This window comes from Canis lupus, chromosome X (assembly GCF_003254725.2).
Source record: "Canis lupus dingo isolate Sandy chromosome X, ASM325472v2, whole genome shotgun sequence".
NCBI lineage: Eukaryota > Metazoa > Chordata > Mammalia > Carnivora > Canidae > Canis > Canis lupus.
Genome location: NC_064281.1, coordinates 36,785,958 through 36,807,619, shown reverse-complemented (window position 1 = coordinate 36,807,619; position 21,662 = coordinate 36,785,958). Strand labels below are relative to the sequence as shown.

General features: G+C 39.8%; 1 long non-coding RNA gene across 1 annotated transcript in view; it reads right to left on the bottom strand.

The window, feature by feature from the left end:
* Positions 1-21,662, bottom strand: part of LOC112673166 (uncharacterized) — a 127,730-nt gene that overhangs the window by 14,464 nt on the left and 91,604 nt on the right. The window contains exon 4 of the long non-coding RNA XR_003144695.3: positions 6,400-6,599. This is a non-coding gene — a long non-coding RNA (uncharacterized LOC112673166). The remainder of the gene's footprint in view (positions 1-6,399; positions 6,600-21,662) is intronic.

Sequence of the window (21,662 nt, the reverse complement as noted above, 5' to 3'; positions counted from 1 at the left end):
GTTCAGGATGGTTTGAAAGTTATCCAAGTAAATTTGGGGGGCCTGGTGAGTTGGGGCCCTACTCCTCCACCGTCTTGGCCCACCTCCTCTACAGCTTATATTTTATTTATTTGTTTTTTAAAGATTTTATTTATTTATTCATGAGAGACACAGACAGGCAGAGAGACAGGCAGAGGGAGAAGCAGGCTCCATGCAGGGAGCCTGACGTGGGACTGGATTCCCGGTCTCCAGGATCAGGCCCTGGACTGAAGGCGGCGCTAAACCACTGAGCCACCGGGGCTGCCCTACAGCTTGTTTTTTTTTTTTTTTTTTTTTTTTTTTACAGCTTGTATTTTAAATGAATACTTTCATTACTGTCTTCCCAAAGGTGATCAACAATTCGATTAAACATTAAACACACACACACAACACCTTCCATAGTGGATTTCACTGAAGGAAAGAAGTTATGCAAAGGTGGAGGACACCATAACTGTGCCCCAATAGTGATTTTCATTTGCAATAATGTTTAGAGGTCTTATAAAGCACCACACATTTAGTCTTAATGAATAATGAATTTCTCAAGAAAGTGATTTGTCTCACTTAGTAAACATCTATATTATTTTGGTTATAGACCAGGCATGATGCTGGAACGAAAGAAAACGTTCCTCGTGCTCTTGGAGCTTCCTATTTCAATGAGGAGCCAGACAAGCATGAATCAATTGGTCACACTGATGAATATGTAATTCCAAATAGAGAAAAATGTTGTGAAAGAAAGGAGTTGGTTGGGCTTTTTAGGTAAATTACAAAGAAACCTGGTGCAGCCTGGGAGTGCTGAACAGGTGGGCTTTCTTTCTTAGGAGGCAGCATGTGACCTAAGAGCTGAAGCAGGCATTAGAACTCATTAAGGAGGGTTACAAACCCAGACTGAAAAGACCATATGTGCAAAGGTCCTGTGGTGAGAGGGAGCCGGACTGGTTGGAGAAACTTTTAAGAAACCCTATTTGGTTGAAACACAGAATTACTTTGTGTGTTACAAAGAATAAGAAGCCTTGGAAAGGAACACTGATTGAGAGACATTTCTGGAGCACTAGTCAGGGACAAGTGATGTAGCATCATATAGGCTGTGTCAAAGATATTGGTCTTTAACATCTTATGTAAAGAGATGTGTATTTATGCATTCGGCAAATATTGAGAGGGCTTACCATTGCCAAATACTCTTCTGGAATCTGAGGATAAAACAACGAATAATAAAAAAAATACAGGACCACACTTGTGTCCATTCTGGCTCCAGTATAAAAGGTAGATTGGATGGGGGTCATCACTGATGTCTAGAAACTAGTCTATAAGCTTTTGTAGCAGTTCACATGAAACATAGTGCTGGTTTAATTTAGGGCAATGGTGGTGGTAGTGATGAAATGGAGAGAAGTGAACAGAGCTATGAGACGTTAAGACGTAAAATCAACAGAACTTGGTGATAGATAAGAAACTGGGTTGAGAAAAGGGAAGTATAATCTCTATCTTTGTGTTTCTTCCTTGAGACACTGTTGGAAAAGCTAAGATTCACTAAAATAAAAAAGTCTGGAAGACAGTTACATTTACTTTTCTTTATTGAAAGATAGAGGGGAGTAACCATACATTCAGGTTCATAAGTTCAGTCTTGGACAAATTGACCTTCAGGTGATATTCAAGTGGAAATATTGAGTAAATAGTTGGATATACAACTTTGGAATTCAATGAAGAGGTCCTGGGTGGATAAATTTGAGTGTTGTCAGGTTAGGGATGAGACTGGAAATCACCAGACTATAAACTCCATGATGTAGGACTCTATATCTCTTGTTACTTATAAGTAGAATTTTAGAATAGTGTATCTGGCACATACTAGGTGCTCAATAACCACTTGTTAAGTGGTAATACTCAACAGATGAACTGAGAATTCTTTGAAATTTTCTTATGTAAACTTATGAAATTGCTCTCATCTGGGTTCTTCCAGAAATATTGTAGTACATTTTGTCTCTGCTGTGCAAAAATCGTGAGCAAAATATCAACATAATTAATTTAGATTAGCACAAAAAATAAATGTTATGGCATGAATGTGATTTAACCTTGGCAAAGATGGGTTTCTCCTTTGATAGAGTATATTTCTGATCATGTATATTTCCCTATGTAATAATATTAGACAGTGATTCAAAGACATAGGAAGAAAAACAACAAAGTAGGAAAAGAATAAGATGAGGAGGAAGTGGTGGAGTCAGGGAGGGGATAATGATACAAGGGTTGTACAGAACAGAGGCCTCTAAAAAACAAGCCAAGAAGTTTGTCTCCAGTTGGCTGTATTTAGCATATATGTATAGAGCATCCTCATGCCTGGCTCTAAGATCAGGTGAATGCACACAAACATATATACATATGTAGGATTTTTGTGTGTGCTCATTTTGTTTGAATGACTTAAACTAAAAGCTTGTTACCGGGATGCCTGAGTGGTTCAGTGGTTGACCATCTGCCTTCTGCTCGGGTTGTGATCCCAGGGTCCCGGCAAGGAGCCTGCTTCTCCCTCTGCCTATGTCTCTGCCTTTCTCTGTGTGTCTCTCATGAATAAATAAAATCGTAAAAAAATAATAATAAAAGCTTGCTACCTTCTTGTCTTGTCTGCTTGGGCTACTATAACAGTATATCATAGATAGACTGGGGGGCTTATAAACAGCAGACATTTATTGCTCACAGTTCTGGAGGTTAGAAGTCTCAGATCAAGGTGTCAGTGCATTCAGGATCTAGTGAAAATCCCCTTCTGGATTGCAGACTGCAGACTTCTCCTTATACCCTCCCTCAACAGCAGGGTGGAGGGAGCTCTCAGGACTCCCCTTCTAACCCCCCTCCCATGAGGGTTCTGCCTTCATGACTCAGTCACCTCCCAAAGGCCCCCCTTCCTAACTCACCACATTTCAACATCTGAATTTGAACATATGAATTGGGAGGTGAGGAATAAACATTCAGACCATTGCATTTCTCAACTCCAATCCTTCATTAACAGTAAATTGCTCCTTGGTAGAAATACAAAGGTGAAAACTCTGGAAGACATCTAGGCACCAGCAGCCAGCATACATTGCATCCTTCCATGTGTAGAGTTGAGTGCTAAGCTAGAGAACCATATGGAAGACGTGTGTTGCCGTAGAAATATTTAAAGTCTAATGTTAGCAATAGGATGCTTAAAATGTTATTTTCATGTATGTACCTATTACTATGTTTTATTAATATTAAGACACGAAGTTTCGTATTTTAAAATCTCTGAAATATGGATATATCCTATAGTAAATGGCATATTACAACTGCCATCAGCAGCATTCACAGTGTAGTTGTCATTAACTGCACATGAGAAAACTTGGCGCTTTTCTTAGTGACATGACTGTACGACTCCAGCCCTTTGACATATCAAAGAACAGATCATTAAGGACCACTTGATTAAGGAATACGAGTCCTGGTTGCTCTCTGAAAATCTTCCATGGACATTGTATCATCAAATCATCATTTACAGAATGTGTGTAATGCTTCGGAAGAAAATTCTGAAGACAGTAGAGCAGCATGCTTGTAAAAAACAAAACAAAACAAAACAAAACCTTTTGCATCAACAACATGCCAGCTGGGATGGAGGATATTGCTATGTGAAGAAAACACATGGACATTAGTAACTTTGAGCCAAGAAGTGATTCAAAAGAGTCAAGCTTTCTCAAAATGTGAAGATGTTTTAGGAATACATCAATCAGTTTATTTCACTCATGTTCCCCTCTTTATGCAAGCACAAGTGTGATATACGATAAAATCTATATTCACATAAGTCTAAAAGAGTTCTTTCAGATAGTACCAATGGAAATTCCAGGTGATAAGACAGATTTATGCCATCGTTTAAATGGCAGCATTTTACCATTACATAAAATAATGGCATGTCTTACAACCAACAACATTGTAGATTCAGTGAGATGCAAAATGATAATCTAAGTGAAACACCAAACCAGTGACCATGACAACAAATAGATATTAGGGCTCTGTACAATGCAACCAGAAAACTAGAAGATAAAACCAATTTAACAAAAGTGAGATGCAGTTCAGAGCAGACATGTTTGCCATTAATCCAAGGTTGATTCTTTTAAAATGAAATAAAATTTCTCAAGAAAATGGAGTCAATAAGGTTTAGCATGAGAGATGTTCATAGAATATTGCACTGCTTTTTTTTTTCATCGTTCTTACCTTTCCAGTCACAATAGAGCCTCGGAGAGATTTTTGCCCAGTGTTATGCAAGGACACTTGTTACTCTAGGGCTACTTGTTGACCAGAAAAAAATAAATTGCATTTCCATCTCCTGAAGTATTGTGATGATTCACATGAATTAGCCTTGAAAGTATTTTCCATAAATTGTTTTCAGTATCCTTGCCCACGAGGAAATATTTTATGCTTGGAGAACATAGTTCAACACAATAGGTAATGTAGCCTTGGTAAATTTAAATTATAAATTATAATATGCTCCTTTTGTACACTTGAGGCAAAACTGGGCAAACTTAATATTCCTGGGATACACTACTTCTTTCCTGTGTTGGATTTCTAAATGTTAACCAAGACCACTGAGACCACAAGAAAGATATAAAGAGCTGACACCTTTTGAGCAATTATATAGCCAAGCAGTAGACTAAGAACTTTTCAAATATTTTTAAAAATATATTTTATTTATTTATTCCTGAGAGACACAGAGAGAGGCAAAGACACAGGCAGAGGGAAAAGCAGGCTCCCTGTGGGGAGCCCGATGCCGCTGATCCCAGGACCCCGGGATCACGACGTGAGCAGAAGGCAGACGCTCAACCACTGAGCCATCCAAGCATCTCTGAATTATTATGTTTAAAGTCATGCTCTCAATTTTTAGTAAATGTGACTATAAGAAATATCTAACCTTGTTAGTGTTGCTTCTGCATGAGCTGCTTCTCACTTAATACTCCTACACAACGTACCCTGTGAGGAATTGCCAGTCGACCCCCACCCTCCCCAGACTGGCACCAGAAGAAAAGGAACTGTTTCCTTCAAAGAATTTAAAGAGTATTATCTCAACATATAAATTAATCCATTTCCCTGTTAATCAGATTTTCCTATCACTTGTTATATTTTTTTCCTTACATAAACCCTTCCAAATACCTTGGAATAAAGCAAAGAGTAAACAAATAGTAAATTTAAGAGCTTTCGTAGCACCAGATATTGACAAACCTGGTCAATACCCTAAGGAGTCCACAGTAAATCTGGAACTGACAAGCTTGCAAAATAGTACTTAGAATTAGGGTGGGGAAATTAAATTTACTCTCCCCAGAATTTACCCACTCCAGAATCTTTTCCCAAGTGTTCAAAAGTTCAAGTGTCACAAGAACAAGTATTTAACCCAGCTGTTCAATCTACCATCCGGCAGATCCCAGGGATTTCTTGTATAGTTCCTGATGGCCCAAAACATTTGCAAGTTCTCTGCATCTTTTCTTCCCAACATTCTTTCCTTCCTTTATGTATATATTTATTCAATCGGTACAAATGTTCTTATTGAGTATCTTATGTGGCAGGCTTTAGATTATTGCCTGGCATTACAGAGGGGAATGAAACATACCCCTACCCAGAGAAGTTCACAGTCTGATTGAACAGATAGACACATAAAAATCAAGTTACATTATGAGGGGTCCATACTCCATATGTGACTGTTTATCCCTCGATTTAAAATTTTTGATTCTGAAAGAAGTTTCAAAACCTATCATCACAGTGAACCCAAAGTAAACATCACTGCAGCCTGGGTTTGTTTCATATGTCAGGGCCCTTGGATCATCATCCTCTAATAGTGAGCACAACTGAGGCAAATGGGATTTATCCTTTACAAACCACAACTTCTGTGCAAGAATTAATGGCCTTGGGAAGTGGCTCAGAATATATGACATCATGAGTCCTCTTAGGTCTAAATTGACTTTGATCCTCATCTCACTTTGCAACCATCTCTATCATTGCCTGATGTGCTGAAGCCTCCCCACGAGTACCTGAGATTCCCTCCCTAGCAGCTTCTTTTTCCTTGCAAAAAAAGACGAAAGGAAAAAATAAGGTTGCAGGGGCATCTGGATGGCTCAAGCAGTTACACGTCTGCCTTCGGTTCAGGTCATGATCTCAGGGTCCTGAGATTGAGCCCAATGTCTAGCTCCCTGCTCGGCAAGGAGTCTGCTTCTCCCTCTTCCTCTGCGGCTCCCCATGCTTGTGCGCTCTCTCTCACTCCCCCTCTCTCTGTCAAATAAATAAATAAGATTTTTTTAAAAAAAAGATGGTTATAATGTTCTTAAAAGGAGCTACACTGATTGCATAAGAGCTGAATCATTAGAAACACAAGTCCTGCTGTGGCTACTACAGGAAACTGGGACGTACCGGAGGAGCACACAGTGGGTCTTGTTCTGATTCCAGCCCTCGGGCCATCTTGGTTCTCTGTGGTTGAGAGTTCTCATGGAAGTGAAGTCAGAATGTCTGTCGCTGGCACATTTCTACCAGAGGAGCCTGGTCTAACGAGATGTCATTCCTCAGAAAGCTGCCTGGCAATAATACCTAAATGAGAGTACCAAGGTGATATCCTTGGAAAGGAAAAAGAGTCAAGAATGCAGTACTTAAAATATTTGCAAAGCAGCCACCAACAGCCAAGCATGCTCACTTGCTTGTTTTGGCTCTCTGTAGCATAATTTATTGGCTCTTCTCAGAAAAGGAAGTGTGCCCACACAATGCAAGCCCATGAAACAACCCTCACCATTAGTTGCTTCTACTTCTGCCCTCTTGGCAGTTCACGGCCCTCATTGATCTTTTTTCTTCATAATATCTAATTTACCAATTATGCAGAGCACAACAATGTCCTTGAGGAAGGAAAAAACATACCCAAGAAACCTTCCTTGAAATAGTTTCTTAAAATATTCAGCTGTAATATCTATTAGTTATTTCCATGAAAAGATAGTCCAAATGAGTCCCTGAGGGGTGGTTCTAAATGTTGTGTGCATTTATTTTAAAGAGGTACTCAAACTCAAATAAAAATTAAGTGTCACTTGGTGTCACCGTGTGGGTCTAATTTGCCTGTGTACCTCAGGAAGCCCCAGGGTCCTCAGGCAGGCCCTGGGGCTCCTTGAATAGAGGACTTTCTAGGCCCCAAATGAAGGACTGTGTGTAGAGCTTTGGAGCTGATGATTTGTACCCCAAACACACAGTGCAACCCTAGGAGAGGACAGCTAAGGAGCACCACCTGCTTCAAATTACATAGCCAGGTAGGGAATAAAGAGAACGAAGCCTGAGTTTTCTTCCCTCATGCAATCTGAGGATATGAATAACCAAATCCCAAAAGGCAACTGCATAAGATAAGAGACAAGGAAAGAACTATTTGGAAGACACACCACTTACCAGTAGAGATGACTCATGGGGGAGGTAACCAGTTGGCCCAGGTCAGTAGGTAGAAACCTGGTAACCAAGGGGGCTGAGTGCCACAGGAACCAGATTATAGTTGAGCAAGTGAAAAGGGCACTAGCAGTGCCCATGACTTCACAGATGGAGATTTGGGAGCTCAACGTTGCTACTTTCCCTGCTTTGAGAAGTCCAGCCTATCTGTCTTTCCATAGACACAACTCCATATTTTATCTACATGTGTTCTGGATGGACTATCCTTCAGCCTGTAATCTAAATCCCACCAGCCTTCTTTAGCCCCATTTTCCCAGACCATTCTAGCCCACTATGATCACTCAATGATCCTCATGGGGCACTTCAGGATTGTCTTTTCTTGTCATTTGGACTTTTTCATACTATATGCCTCATCTCCCAAAACAGCTTGGAAGCCCATTGAAGGCAGCAGAGTTAGGGTTGGGTGCCTTATATCATTCTCTTACTCATCTTCCATAGCATTCAGCACAGTGCATTGCATGTAATGCTCAATAAATGCAAGCTGAAAAGATGTGTAAATCAACCCGAAAAGTACTATAGACAGGGGCCCCTTGGGTGGCTCAGTTGGTTAAACGTTCAATTCTTGATTTCAGCTTAGGTTCTGATTTCAGGGTCCTGGGATCAAGCCCCACATCAGTCTCCTCGCTCAGTGGGGAGTCTGCTGGAGAGTCTCTCCCCTCCCTCTGCCTCCCCTTCCCCCCACCGTGTGCTTGTGCTCTCTCTCTTAAATAAATAAATAAATCTTTAAAAAAACTATTAAAAGAAAAGAATAGTATTACAGATAGTTCTGATGTCATACTCCACATTTAAGCACTACCAGGACTACCTGGGATCCTTTCCTATGTATTACTATTTCTTCTTTCTTGGCATGAAGAATAATCATGTTATTAAAACAAAGAATTGCTAGGCCCCGAACCCAGAGGTTCCAATTTGGTAGGCCTAAGTGAGGTCAAGGGTTTGTGTTTTTTCACAAGTTTCCGGGTGATACTGACATTGTTGGTCTGGGGACAATGACACTTTGAAAATTGCTCGATAATGAGACTTAAGAATTTGCCACAAGTAGTTCTAGGTGGCCTGCTTGATTTACAGCAAGACAGAAGAAGTTGGGGACACCTGGCTGGCTCAGTGGTTGAGTGCCTTCGGCTCAGGGCGTGATCCTGGAGTCCAGGGATCGCGTCCCATATCGGGCTCCCTGCATGGAGCCCGTTTCTCCCTCTGCCTCTCTCTCTCCCTCTCTGTGTCTCATGAATAAATAAATAAAAAAGACAGAAGAAGTTGGATGTACAGGAGGCAAAGTGAAGTCCTTCAGTGAGAGAACATCAATAGGAGCCAGGCAAGACTAGTAGGTCCCAACCAAGCAAGCTGGGTCCAGGACAGGACCACAGACCCAAAGAAACCTGAGTATATTAGAAACCCAAGGGAAGAGCTTCTCTGGGGCCAGAAATGGGGCCATACCAGGCAGGGCTGTCAGCTAAGGCAGCACAGCATTGGCATGTCCATGTAGCCAAAGGGGCAAGTTATCAGAAGCACAATTACAAAACACCAGAATGAAACAATGACAACAGCAAGTGGCATTGGTAAACTAGAGCAACCAAACAGCATGCATGCCAAATGGGAGAACTTGAGCAATCAGGAAATTGGAAAGAGATGAAGCAACAGAACAAGCCACAGAGAAGATGTGGGGCTCGGATCAGAAGGCCAAAGATTCCAGCTACAGGTATCGGCATGGGGCAGGGTGCATTTGCTGCATCTTGCCCAAGTCTCAACATGATACGGTTGGGTTGAGGAGCCAGCTGACACAGCAAGGGTCAAAGAGAAAGGAGACAGATCAGTGAGCATATCCCATGCCCAACAGGCTGATGGCAATAACTCCCCAGGGTTGCCAGGCATTGGCTTGGCAAAGGGCAGGACTAAGACTGACCATCAAGGACTCTCAATGCCCACAAAGCAGAGTGGATACAGAAAGGTAAGGAAGGAAAGGCACTCAGAAAGGGGTCCATTTCTGCCTTCCATGAGTTTGCAAGTTATGCTTTGCCCAAGTTTCTCACTTGCTCTGTCTTATTGGTTCATCTGACTAATTCATAAACATATCCTGGTAAACATCTCAACCAATAAAAATGTCTCTCAGAAAAATACTAAAATTTCCTTTTTACCTGCTCATCCCAACCAGGTTTATGCATAAATATTTAGATGCACACGTCAGGGATTACAGGCTTTTCTCTCTAACAAAACTGTGATAAAACTTTTCTAACAAAACTAACAAAACTGTAATAACTGTGTCATATTGGACACATTGACCTGCAACTTGCATTGTTGTTTTGTTTGCTAGGTTTGCATTTTTTTTACATGACTGTACATCTTGGCCATGTTTCCATATCAGCCCATATTGATTCTCTCTTATTTTCCCTAACAGATGCATAGTATTCCATAAGATGAATATGCCTTTTTTTTTTAAACCTTTCTCCTCTTAATGGAAATTTAGGTCCTTTCCAGTTTTTCTCTATTATGAAGAAATTTCTATACTGATTATTTCTGAAAGTCTGTTGGAATATTTCTTTGGAAAGTATTGTAAAAATAAGAGTCAAAAGGCATGTGTATGTGCTAGATCTTTTCTTTGTTCTGGAAGACTCATTCTGCATCCTTCAGCACACTGTTCCTTGCCCAAGGAGAAGAACCTATATGGACTGTAACTGTGGCTTTCCTTGCCTCTGGCTTCTGGTTGAGTTTTGCTACCAGGAGATGTGGGCAAGAGATTGCAAGAAGGTAGGGGAGTGAGTTTGAGGTGTTCATTTCTCTTGGAATTCTCCCTGCCAGCAAAACTTCTACGAAAACATGGCTGTATTCTTCTACCAAGGGCCATAGCCCCTGGAGGCATGTCCTGCCATACAGCTCCAAGTTCTGTCGACCAATCCTTCTTCTTACCCCTCAGTCCTAGGATGGCAATAGTTCTCTGCTCTGGCCAGCCACAAGTACCGTACCATCCCTTGTTGGTTTCCCTAAACCTTTACTGTATGCTCTCAACACTCAGTGTGGAGGTGCCATCTGTTTTGTGCCAAGACCCTAACGGATGCCATACATTTTAAATTCTGGTACATATTCAGAAATTGTCTACCAAAAGCCTGTAGTCATTTTTCCTCCTACCAACAGTGCGTGAGAGTGCCCAGTTAAGCCACTCTGTGCAAACTGCTGGAGGGAGTACTGTATAAACAAGAGCTTAACACGTAGTTTGAAAGTCAATGATGCACACAGTGATGGTCAATCCATCATGATGGATAAAAGGTCAGAGCCGCTCAAGGATTTTTCCCTCTCCCTGTACCATGAAAGAACAATCCTTGAGCTGACCGAGGACCTTCCTTGTATGACTTTTGCTCTCAATCGAAAGTTCCTTTTTTGAAATTCCAGTGCATCATCCCTACGACTATTGGCAGGCTTCGCCAACATGTGTTAAACAGAGCTATTACTGAGCCAAAAGGAACATCTCTTTTGGCATCGGTTGACAGTTTCATGTGTTGGCTTCATCACAAATTCCACAGGAAGCTCAAGAAAGGCTCTGAATAACCAACATTACCAGCCGTGCCTGTTTTAGGGCGTATTCCTCAGAGAATCCTGGAAATAGAGCAAACTCTTATGGATCTACATACCGTTGAGTCTCAAAACTCGTTGTGGTACTTGGCCTTCTTTCCAACCGCACTTCCTACTTCTACCTCTCATCTTTAAATCCTCCAAATGCTTTGTCTCGCGATAAATAATCAACAAGTCTTCACAGCTGGTAATTACAACTTAGACTGCGGAGGTTAAAACAGAATTCAGGAGGAAACGTTCTCTGAAATCTCACTGGGGCTGCGGAAGGCGTTTTTCTCAGCCATGGTAGAAAAACGAATGGCACTGAGAGCTCTCTCAGAGTCCCTGTGTGCATAGCCAGTTCATCTGGCTCTTCCCTTAGACCTCTCATTAATGTGGAATTCTTGCTCATTCGCTACTTAGCTGGAGTCTAAAGTCCAGAATCTCTTCATCTCACACTCCCCGCTCTGCTCACAGAATTCTGATTTTTCTTCATTAGCTCTTCGCTGTTGGAACATGATCATCTTTTTCTCCAGTCTATTACAATTGCCTACTATCTATGTATGTGGTAATATTGCATGAAGAATTTTTTGACTTGGGCTTACTAGAAGAAAAGAATATCTCCCTTTCTAAAGAGTCTTAATTGGGGTATGGCTTGCTACGCTTTGTCCCAGATTTAAAAAGCTATGGGAGGAGGGCAGTGTCTGGTCTTCAGTTTCCACCAGAAAAGCATTGTCACTCAGCTGGTGAAATAGCTGCTTCGGCTCCATGCTTCCTTTGCAGCAAGACAAGTGATGAATCAGGCAGCGAGGTTTGTTTACTTAAGGCAAAATGGCAGATCTTATCGCAATAATGCAACGGTCTGAGTTTCATTTATAAAGATGACACTATTGACCTATCACAAGAAGCGCATGGGCCAATTGTCTTTTGCAAGTTGGGCTGAAGCATCCACAGTCTCTTGGTCATGCTTCCTTATGGTCAAAAGCCAGTAAGATGGAAGACCGGGGACACAGGCTATGAAAAAATTCCATTTGTTTGGCCCTCACAGCTGACAAGTGCCACTCCATCCTACTCTCATAATAAGGGCTGAAATTACTGAGATTTAACAATATGCCAGGCACTCTGCTACGTGCTTTACAATCACTGAGCCTTTCCATCTTCACGCGACTCTAAGAGGTCAGCACGGTCATCATCCACATTTTACTGGGGCACAAAAGAGATTTGTGATTTGCCCAAGGTCACACTGTTAATAGATGGCAGAGCCGGAATTTGAATCCAAATGTCTTAGGTCAGGTTCACCAGAAGCAGATGAGATTTAGGTGCAAGTTACCTATTAAGCAAATTGTACCAAGAGAAATCAGGAAGAAAGTTGGAGGAAGTGAGATGTATCAGTTTTCTATTGCTACAGAAAAAAAGTACCTCAAAATTTCGTGGCTTGGGGATCCCTGGGTGGCTCAGTGGTTTAGCGCCTGCCTTCAGCCCAGGGGTGATCCTGGAGTCCCAGGATCGAGTCCCACATCAGGCTTCCTGCATGACGCCTGCTTCTCCCTCTGCCTCTCTCTCTCTCTCTCTCTCTCTCATAAATAAAATCTTTTAAAAATTTTAGTGGCTTAAAATAATAACCAACATTTCCTGTTGCACACGTTTCCCAAGGTGCAGGAATTCAGGAGCAGCTTAGCTGGGTGGTTCTGGCTCAGTATCCCTCATAAAATGAGTCAAGATGTCAGCCAAGGCTGTAGCCATGTGAAGGCTTGACTAGGGCTAGATGATCCACTTCCAGAATGACTCATCCATATGAATGGCAAGTCTGTGCTAGCTACTGGTGAGAGGGGTCAGCTCCTTATCACATAGATCCCTTTGTAGACTTATCTGAGTGCTTCCCTTAAAAAAGACAACTCAAGAAATAGCAAGGTGGAAGACACAATACCTTTTATGCACTAGCCTTGAAAGTCACATGCCATCATTTCCGCAATATCCTAATGGTTAGACAGGTTGGCCCTCTTCAGTGTGGGAAATGACCACGCAAGGGCATGAATACCAGTGAGGGTTCCCAGGCGCCATTTGGGAGGCTGGTTAAAACACAGGGCAAGATGGGGTAAAAGCCAAACAAGGATAAGACTTCAGCCAGAGTCCCAGCCTCAGCCTGATGCTACAGTGAATTCTAGATCATTAATTACATCCCAGTGTTTGTCTCACCCAAAAGGGGTCTAGGCTTTCATAGTCCCACAACAGGAACGTATTGGCATTGGCATATGAATTTGCAGGCATTTCTGGCTCTCTATGCAAAGGAAATAGCTCCATTAACCCAAAGGATAGTAATGGGAAGAGGGTCACAGAGGTTGGCTGTTTCAAGCACAAAGAAGCTGGAGAACGAGATCAGAGAATTAGGACATGGAACAGAGGGAATCCGAGGGGCAGCCTTAATAATGTCCTTCTATTTCAGGTATGCCTGAAATAGAATCCTCACTCCTGAAGCTTCCTATCTTACAACCTTGGGCTTTTGGCTTTGTCAAGATCCTCTGCTTTGCGACCAGTGGCCAAGAAATGTACGCTTTCACATACTTCTCTAGGGAGAAATAATGATTTTTTCAAAGTCCTAGTTTAGACATTGGCTCCATCTTGTTTTTGTTTTTTTTTTTTCATTTTTTAAATATGTACATATTATTTTATAGTCTGAGTTGAGCCCCAATGAAATAGTTCAATGGATGAGATTGGCTTTCGGCAAACTCCACTCTTCCTTTTTTCTCTCCTTCGGGCCACTTATCCTGACCTCTCACCAATGACTTCTTCTGTCACAATTTCTAGCTCTGAGTCAACTTACATCTAATCCCAACCTCTTACTTTCTGGGCCGAATAATGTCGTAATACAGAAACCCCTTCTGAGGACATTTACTTTCAAAGTAGGAATTCTTGAATATACATAGGGAGAGGCCACAACTATTCTAGAAGCTAGAATCTCACAGCTGGTGGCATTCAAGAAATTCAGTGCTAGCAAGTCCCAGCCTGAGTGCACCCAACTGATAAGCGATCTCTGACATTTCAGCGTACACACACACACACACACACACACACACACACGGTGGGGAAGCCAAGGAGTGAAATTAAGTGATGCTGAAGGTAAGAGATGAAATTTAAGGAACCCTAATGCTGTCAGCCTCAAACCACAGAGAGTAAAGCACAGAGCTCTCCCAAATCAGGCTTCTGCTTTTCTTTGCCTCTTTATGTATTCTCTTCCTTTCGTGTATGTGGGAGGGACCTACAAACCAATTCCATAATGATTTTGCTTTGTCAAGGGCAATTTAAATTCGTTAAGAGCAAGTCACTTATTCATGTCTACAGTGCAAAAATTGACTTTTAAGACTTCGGTATATGCTTTTCTTATGCTTACTTCAGCACTGAGCTCTGGATTTCTTTTATAACCCCCAGCACCTTGTTATATTCATTAAGCTGTTTTAATATAGGGTGGGCCATGCCTACAGCACTCACAATGATACCACCAAGATGTCTCCAGATTTACCCTGAAATCAATTGAATTCAAATTGAAATAATCATTAATGCTAAAGTTCGTACTTCTGTTTTCAGCAAGCTGGCGTCTGTTTCCATGGAAACAGGCTGTCGCTGCACCCTGCAGTAAAAAACGTCAGCCATGGCTTATCAATTCTGGTGAGCTTAGGCTGGGACTTGCTAGAACTGAATTTCTCTAACAGATAAGAGATTCCAACTAATTTCTCGAATTAAGGGTGATTTTCTTGTTTTGTTTTGTTTTGTTTTGTTTTTTCCGACAACGAGGAACAAAATGAAAAACCAAGGTCTTGGTTATGTGGCTTTCAGAGTATCAGTTAATGACAGCTGCCCCAAACATTTAGCAGTGGTATCTCTCTATAGGTGATTTTAACTTGATTTGTGTTAAAGAAGTTCCCTATTCAAATTTCCACCACTCAGTAATTTTAAATTGATTGGTTTTGTAAAAGTTACCTATTCAGATTTTCACCACTCAAGGGGATGGGATATCTCCAGGATTCTCAAATCATTTTAAAAGTCTGAGCAAACCTGCAAGAATCTAACATTTCCAACATGCTTCATTTCCCACGCTGGTCATTTATGTAAGCAGATTTAATTCAACAAATGTATATTGAGTGATCTAAATTCTAGGCCAGGAATGTGCAAACCATATAAGAATTCCCTGGTGACTTTATTTCAAATGCAGAATTCCCAGGCCTTACCCTCTAGAGACTCTGATTCGGTGTATCTGGTTCAGGACCCAGAACTGTACATTTGAACAGCCTCTCTTTTCCACTCTGTAGGTGATTTTGATCTCAGTGGTCCTCAGACCACAATTGGAAAACTACTCCCCTAAGCACTTTTGCTAGGAGCTGAGACTGCAAAAAAGAAAGCTAAATAAATAATTATTAATTAGTCAATCAATCAAATCCATGCCTTAAAAAAGTTAACAGTCTATTATATGAGGAAAATATACTAAAAGTACATTACAAGGCCTAGTCCTAAAATGCCTGGTACTGCAGGGACACCCAGAACTCCATATTAAAAGAAGACCCCATGTATCTCTTTGCTCAAAATCATATCACAACCTTGTTAATACCTAAGACTTCCAATTAACATGAACAAGGGAAATAGATGAGACATATCTTCCTGGGAATAAGTGATCATCATTCACCTAGGCAAAGTGGGGACCGAAAGGAGACTTTAAGGGTAAAGGAAGAGAGAACATTTTTACTTTTTTAAAAAAGATTTATTTATTTATTTGAGAGGGAGAGAGAGCACAGTGGGGTGGAAGGGCAGAGGGGGAGAGAATCACAAGCAGACCCCCCCACTGGGCATGGAGCCTGAGCTTGATCCCCAGCACCTTGGGGCTTGATCCCAGGATCCCAAGATCATGGCCTGAGCAGAAATCGAGAGTTGGGGGCTTAATCAACTGAGCCACGAGGTGCCCCAGAACATTTTTACTTTTAAGATCTTTTTCTTTCCAATTTGCCTAGGCTGATGATGAACCCTAATTCTGGGGAATATATGTCTCAAATGTTCCCTTTGTTCATATTGATTGGAAGTCTTCCGTGCTAAATAGATCTGCCACTCAGGGAGGGACAGAACAATGAAGATGATGTATTAGGAGATCCAATTACATCATTAAGAAGAAAACTCATAGCCCTAAATATTTATAGCAGTAAAAACGAAACTTAGAAAACAAGTGATTTTAACAATAAATTCAAAAAGTAAGGAAAATGGAAATTAGAAAATGAATATGAAAACGAAGCCAAAGAAATCAGAAGGAAGGAATTTAGAGATATAAAACCAGATAATCATAAGTTAGAACTGAGAAAATGAACAGCACTAATATAATAAAATATAAAATAAAACCATGAATAGTTAATCTAATCAAAAGAAGCAGGGCAGAAAGCACAAGTACATCAAATGTGATGACAATAACCATAGAAACCAATGAAATTATAAAATATCTTAAGATATTACCTTGTATATTTCCATGCATATAAATACATTTGAAAACTTATATAAAATAGGTAAGTTTCTTAAAAAGTGTAATTCATTCTAACTGATGTCAGTAGAGACATCAAGTTTAAAAAGATAAGTTTTCATAGAAGTAATAGAGAAAATTATTAAAGAACTTTTCTCTAAAGATCAGTGGACCAAGTAGTTTCACAGGGAATTTCTACAAATCTTCAAAAGTCAGATACTCCTAGTGTTACTTACATAATTTTAGAACTTAGAAAAGTTCCAGAACTTAGAAAAATGTTTAAGTTCTGATTTTGTGATGAATATAACATTGACACCTGATGCTGATACCAATCTCTCTGATGCAAAAATCCTAGATAGAACATTAGGACATAGAATCCTGTAAAATATTAAATATATTCTAATTCTATATTCTAATATTATTAATCTATAACTAATATAGAACATTAAATATATATCATGTATTATACATATTACATTTTAATATTAAATATATATTTTTTGAACAAATAATTTTCCAGCAATGCAAGGAAGTTTCAGTATTTAAAAAAAATCCATTAATGTAATGCTCCATATTAATGCATCTTTAAAATCATATTATCCACTTGGATGTTAAAAGTGTTGACAACAATCAAAACCCATTCCTATGAAAACATTTAATAAAATAGGAACTGATCCTACTTTATGATAAAATAAAATTAAATAAAGCTGACATCTTAATAGGGAATCATTGGAGGCCTCCCCACTATGGTTAGAAACAGTGCAAGGATTCTATTACCACTACTTTTAACATTGCATTGGAAGTATTTACCAAAGCAATTAGATACAAGGACACTTTGGAAGGCAAAAGGATTTTGGAAAGAAAAATGTGACATTATCTTTTTAAACAGCATGAGAGTACAACTGGAATAAATAAATGCACTGGCAACAGCAAACTTTACTGGTGAGGCTGCGGACAGTAAAGTGGGAGAATAAAATGTACTACTTGAAAAAGAATATGGAAAGGTCACATAAAATTACCAAATTATGGAATTACTTTTTTTTTTACAGAATTACTTTTTTAAAAAAGATTTTATTTATTTATTTAACAGAGAGAGAGATCACAAACTGGCGAGGCAGCAGGCAGAGGGGGACTGAGAAGCAGACTTCCCACTGAGCAGGAAGCTGGACACGGGGTTGGATCCCAGGACCCCTGGATCATGACCTGAGCCAAAGGCAGATGCTTAACTGACTGAGACACCCAGGCGCCCCTTTACAGGATTCCCCTTTGACCAAGCAATCTCAAGTCAGAGAATCTACTCAAGTCATACCTGGCACCTCCCTAAACACACACTTATGTATGAATGTGCGTGAGCATGCACACACATACACACAGGTTGGAATCGACTCAAATGTCCTTCATTTTTTAAGATTTGCTTATTTATTTTAGAGGGAGAGAGAGAATGTGAGGAAGAGTGAGCAGGGGGAGGGGCAGAGGGAATGAGAGAAAGAGAAAGAGAATTCTGACCAAGCTAGCATTGGGCTCTCCGCTCAGTGGGACCCAAAAGTCCTTCAATTGTGGCTGTATAATAAACAATGCCACAACCACAAAATGGATTGTTATACAACTTGGAGGATAACAAGGAAGATCTCTATGAGTGGAAGTGGAATAACTTCCAGGATATACTGGTAAGAGAAAAATGCAAGATATGTAACAGTATATATAGTAGACTGTCATGGATAAGAAATAAAGGGAAATAATACATATACAAAAATGAGTGCCAGAAAGATAAACCAGGAAACTAAAAAAGGCAGATTTCTCTGAGAACTCCTTTGCATGTGTTTTGATGCCTGAGTTATGTAAATGTTCTACTGTTTTCAGAAACAGAGTTCGGGAAAACCCTGAAATGAAAAACAAGTAGAAGAAAATGACCCTAACTGTATATCAAAATGGTTAAACAAGAAAAAAGAAAGAGGGAGAAAATTATTTCAAGTGATTGTAGAATGAACATAGTGCTCTGATTGTATTGGGATATAGTAACAACAAAAAGAAATGCAAAGAAACGATGCAAATCTTTCTTCGGTTAGTAGTAATATTGGTATAGTACTTTTGACATTTTAAGTTAATGTTATTAGATACCATATTTTCCATCTGAGAGAAAAGAAACGCAGAGGTAAGATTAAAGATATTAAGTAAAAATTCTGTCTTGTTAAATTTGAATTGAAAATTTGTATGTAAACTTGGGAAGTAGGCCACTAAAAGGGCCAAGAAGTGATCACAAATCCAGTGGCAATGGGCACTTTTAGCTCTCAGATCTTGGTTCCCCTCCCCCTCCCCAAAATGAATCAGAGCTCCTGGCAGAAATGTTTAATGCCAGGTCTGGGCCAAGAACATTTTAAAGTTCACCTAATTCTGGCACGGTCCAGAAAGGAAGAGCTCAAACTAATCCAAGTGCGCCAAAAGGATGCAGGGCAAGCAGGATTCAAAGAGTTCCCACTGGTTAATTCTTGGACTTGGAGCATCAAAATTAAAACTGGGGCACCTGAGTGGCTCAATCAGTTAAGCACCTGACTCTTGGTTTTGGCTCAGGTTGTGATCTCACAGTTGTGAGATAGAGCCCTGCGTCAGGCTCTGCACTCAGTGCAGTCGCTTCAGATTCTCTCACCTTCTCCCTCCTGCTTACTCTGTTTTTCTCTCACTCTCATTCCCTCTCTTTCTTTTTCTCTTTCTCAAATAAATAAATAAAATCTTTTAAAATCTATTTAAAAAAAAAACAAACTGATGACTGTTAGTGATAACCTCTAGTCAGTAAACTTTAGCTGCCATTTCTACCTCTTTACATATTTTCTCTGGGTGTTGAAGCCCTTTTGACTGATAATGCCAGGAAATTAATGCTCCCCATGAGCAGTCTTCAAAGAATGACTGACGAAGTTGTGGATACATACCTATAAAATGAGATGACTCTATGGCACATGTATGTACTCCACTGGTCTCTGAGTTCTGCAGCAGGATCCAACTCGTTCATTGCAGGAAGAAATGGGTAATAAGCAGCAGTCCTGATTATCTTCCTTCTCTTCCCTGTCTCATTTCCTTGCCCCCCTTCCCATGTTTCTGAAATCACCTCTCAAATAACTACCTGTCTCAGGGTCTGTTTCTGGGAAAATCGGTATCAAGATAGACTGTGACAATGCTCAAAATAAGAAAAAGGAGAAAAAACTCACTCATTTACCATCAATGGAGATGATTTACTCTGAAAATTGCTAATTAAAGGGGAAGAATGAAGTAATCACCCTAGATGAGGAGCTGAAATTCGTTTCTAGTTGATCAGTGAATGCTCTTCTTTACAGCAGAAAGGCAACTAATAAATGTAGAATAATTGACAGAATTAGAAAATTATCACTCCATAACCACAAATGGTATCATTGATTCAGGCATCAATGTACACCCAAACCATTAGGCAAAAGGGTAATAGGAAAGAGGAAAACCTTCAGTTTTCAGGAGACACGTGTTAATTATTAACATGTGAGAGAAATCCAGATTACGAGATATGCCACAAGTCAACTGTCCTGATTACTTTAAAATTCAATATCGTAAGAACAAATTGTATGATTGTGTAGATGACTATTCTAGAATATAAGAGTTTTAGGAAACCAAACCAAAATGTAGAGTGAAACCTGATTGGATCTTGGGTAGAACAAAAAGTTATGAAAAAGAGCTTTTGGGGAAAACTGCCATTTTTATAAGGACAGAGTACCACATTGAGGTAAGGGAACTGCTGATTTTCCTAGATCCAATAAGGATACGAAGATTATGTGGGAGAACACTTTATTTTTAGGAGGTGCAAGTGAATGTATTAAGGAGTGATGCATCATGAATGATGCCTACAACTTAACATAGGTTTAAATGTTCAAAGTATGTGTGTGTAGAGAAAGAAATGGTATTAGAAGAAATAAGAGAGAGAGAGAGAATAATATGGCAAAATATTAACAGTTGTTGGATCTCAATACCAAATATACTGGTGTCCGTTGAACTAGTATTTCAACTTTCTATATGTTTGAAAATTTTCATCTAAAAAATTGAAAAAAAAATACATCTGAGGTAAATAAGGCAAGCTATCAATATCTTTAAAACAGATGGTATGAATGCGCTTGTTTATTATATTGCTCTCTATATTTCTCTTTATAGTTGAAATGTTTCATAATATAAGTTAATAAATACATAACCAAAACAAAACAAAGCACTAAAGAAATGAGTTGAAGTTGTATTTCAGGCCAAAGGAACAGAATGTACAAAGGACTATTACATAGAAGAGCATGCTTTCCTCATCCAATATGGCTTCCCTGATTATTGGGGAAGAGTGTGGAGAAATGGACCAACAGGCTAGATTGGCCAGCAGGGGAACCATGAAGGGCCTTGAGGACAGGAAAAGGGGCACAGAATTTAAGATAAAGGGATCAAAGCACTACAAAAAAAAAGCTTTAAGCCATGGAGAAACAAATCAGAAAGGTATAGACAAGAATAAGAAGTCAGGAATCTGTGGCAACAGTCAAGACGAGCAGTAACTCAGACCTAATCCCTGCCTGGGCCAATGGGAATGAAAAAGGTTTTGAAGGATAAAATTATTTTCAAGAATTGCCCATCCAACACACTATGGCTCATAATAATTGTTAATTAGAGGAATCTAGAGAAACTGGATCAACATTAATGAGTTACCTCATTAGAAAGTGATTGTATTCTAAACTCACTAAAGGTGAATACACAACGTTATAGAACCTGTGTGGGAAATCTTTTGTCAGATAAAAAGAAAAAAGAATTTGAGCCAAGAGAAGATATTTTCTGTTGTAGTGATTTATTTATTGAGATTTCTCTTTTCCAAGAGCAGGCACATTCTAGCAAATGTTATCAAAATGAAAAGAATTCCTATAAAACTATATCACAATTACATTCCCTCAGATTTTAGTCACTTTCTGCCATCTAATAAAATATACTTCTGTCCTTTAGCTTATCGTTTTAACACCACTTTGGCCAGAACAAAAAAGAGGGTTGAGATGGGAAAAAATGCCTTTGCTAACCTGTGCCAGACCTTTGTGTGAATTAGAGAAAATGTTCTCCTTCCTCGATACTTCCTTAATAAATGAGTATATTTAGCATGTAGACATTAAGGTGGTTCCATGATCCTTAGTCTCCTGGA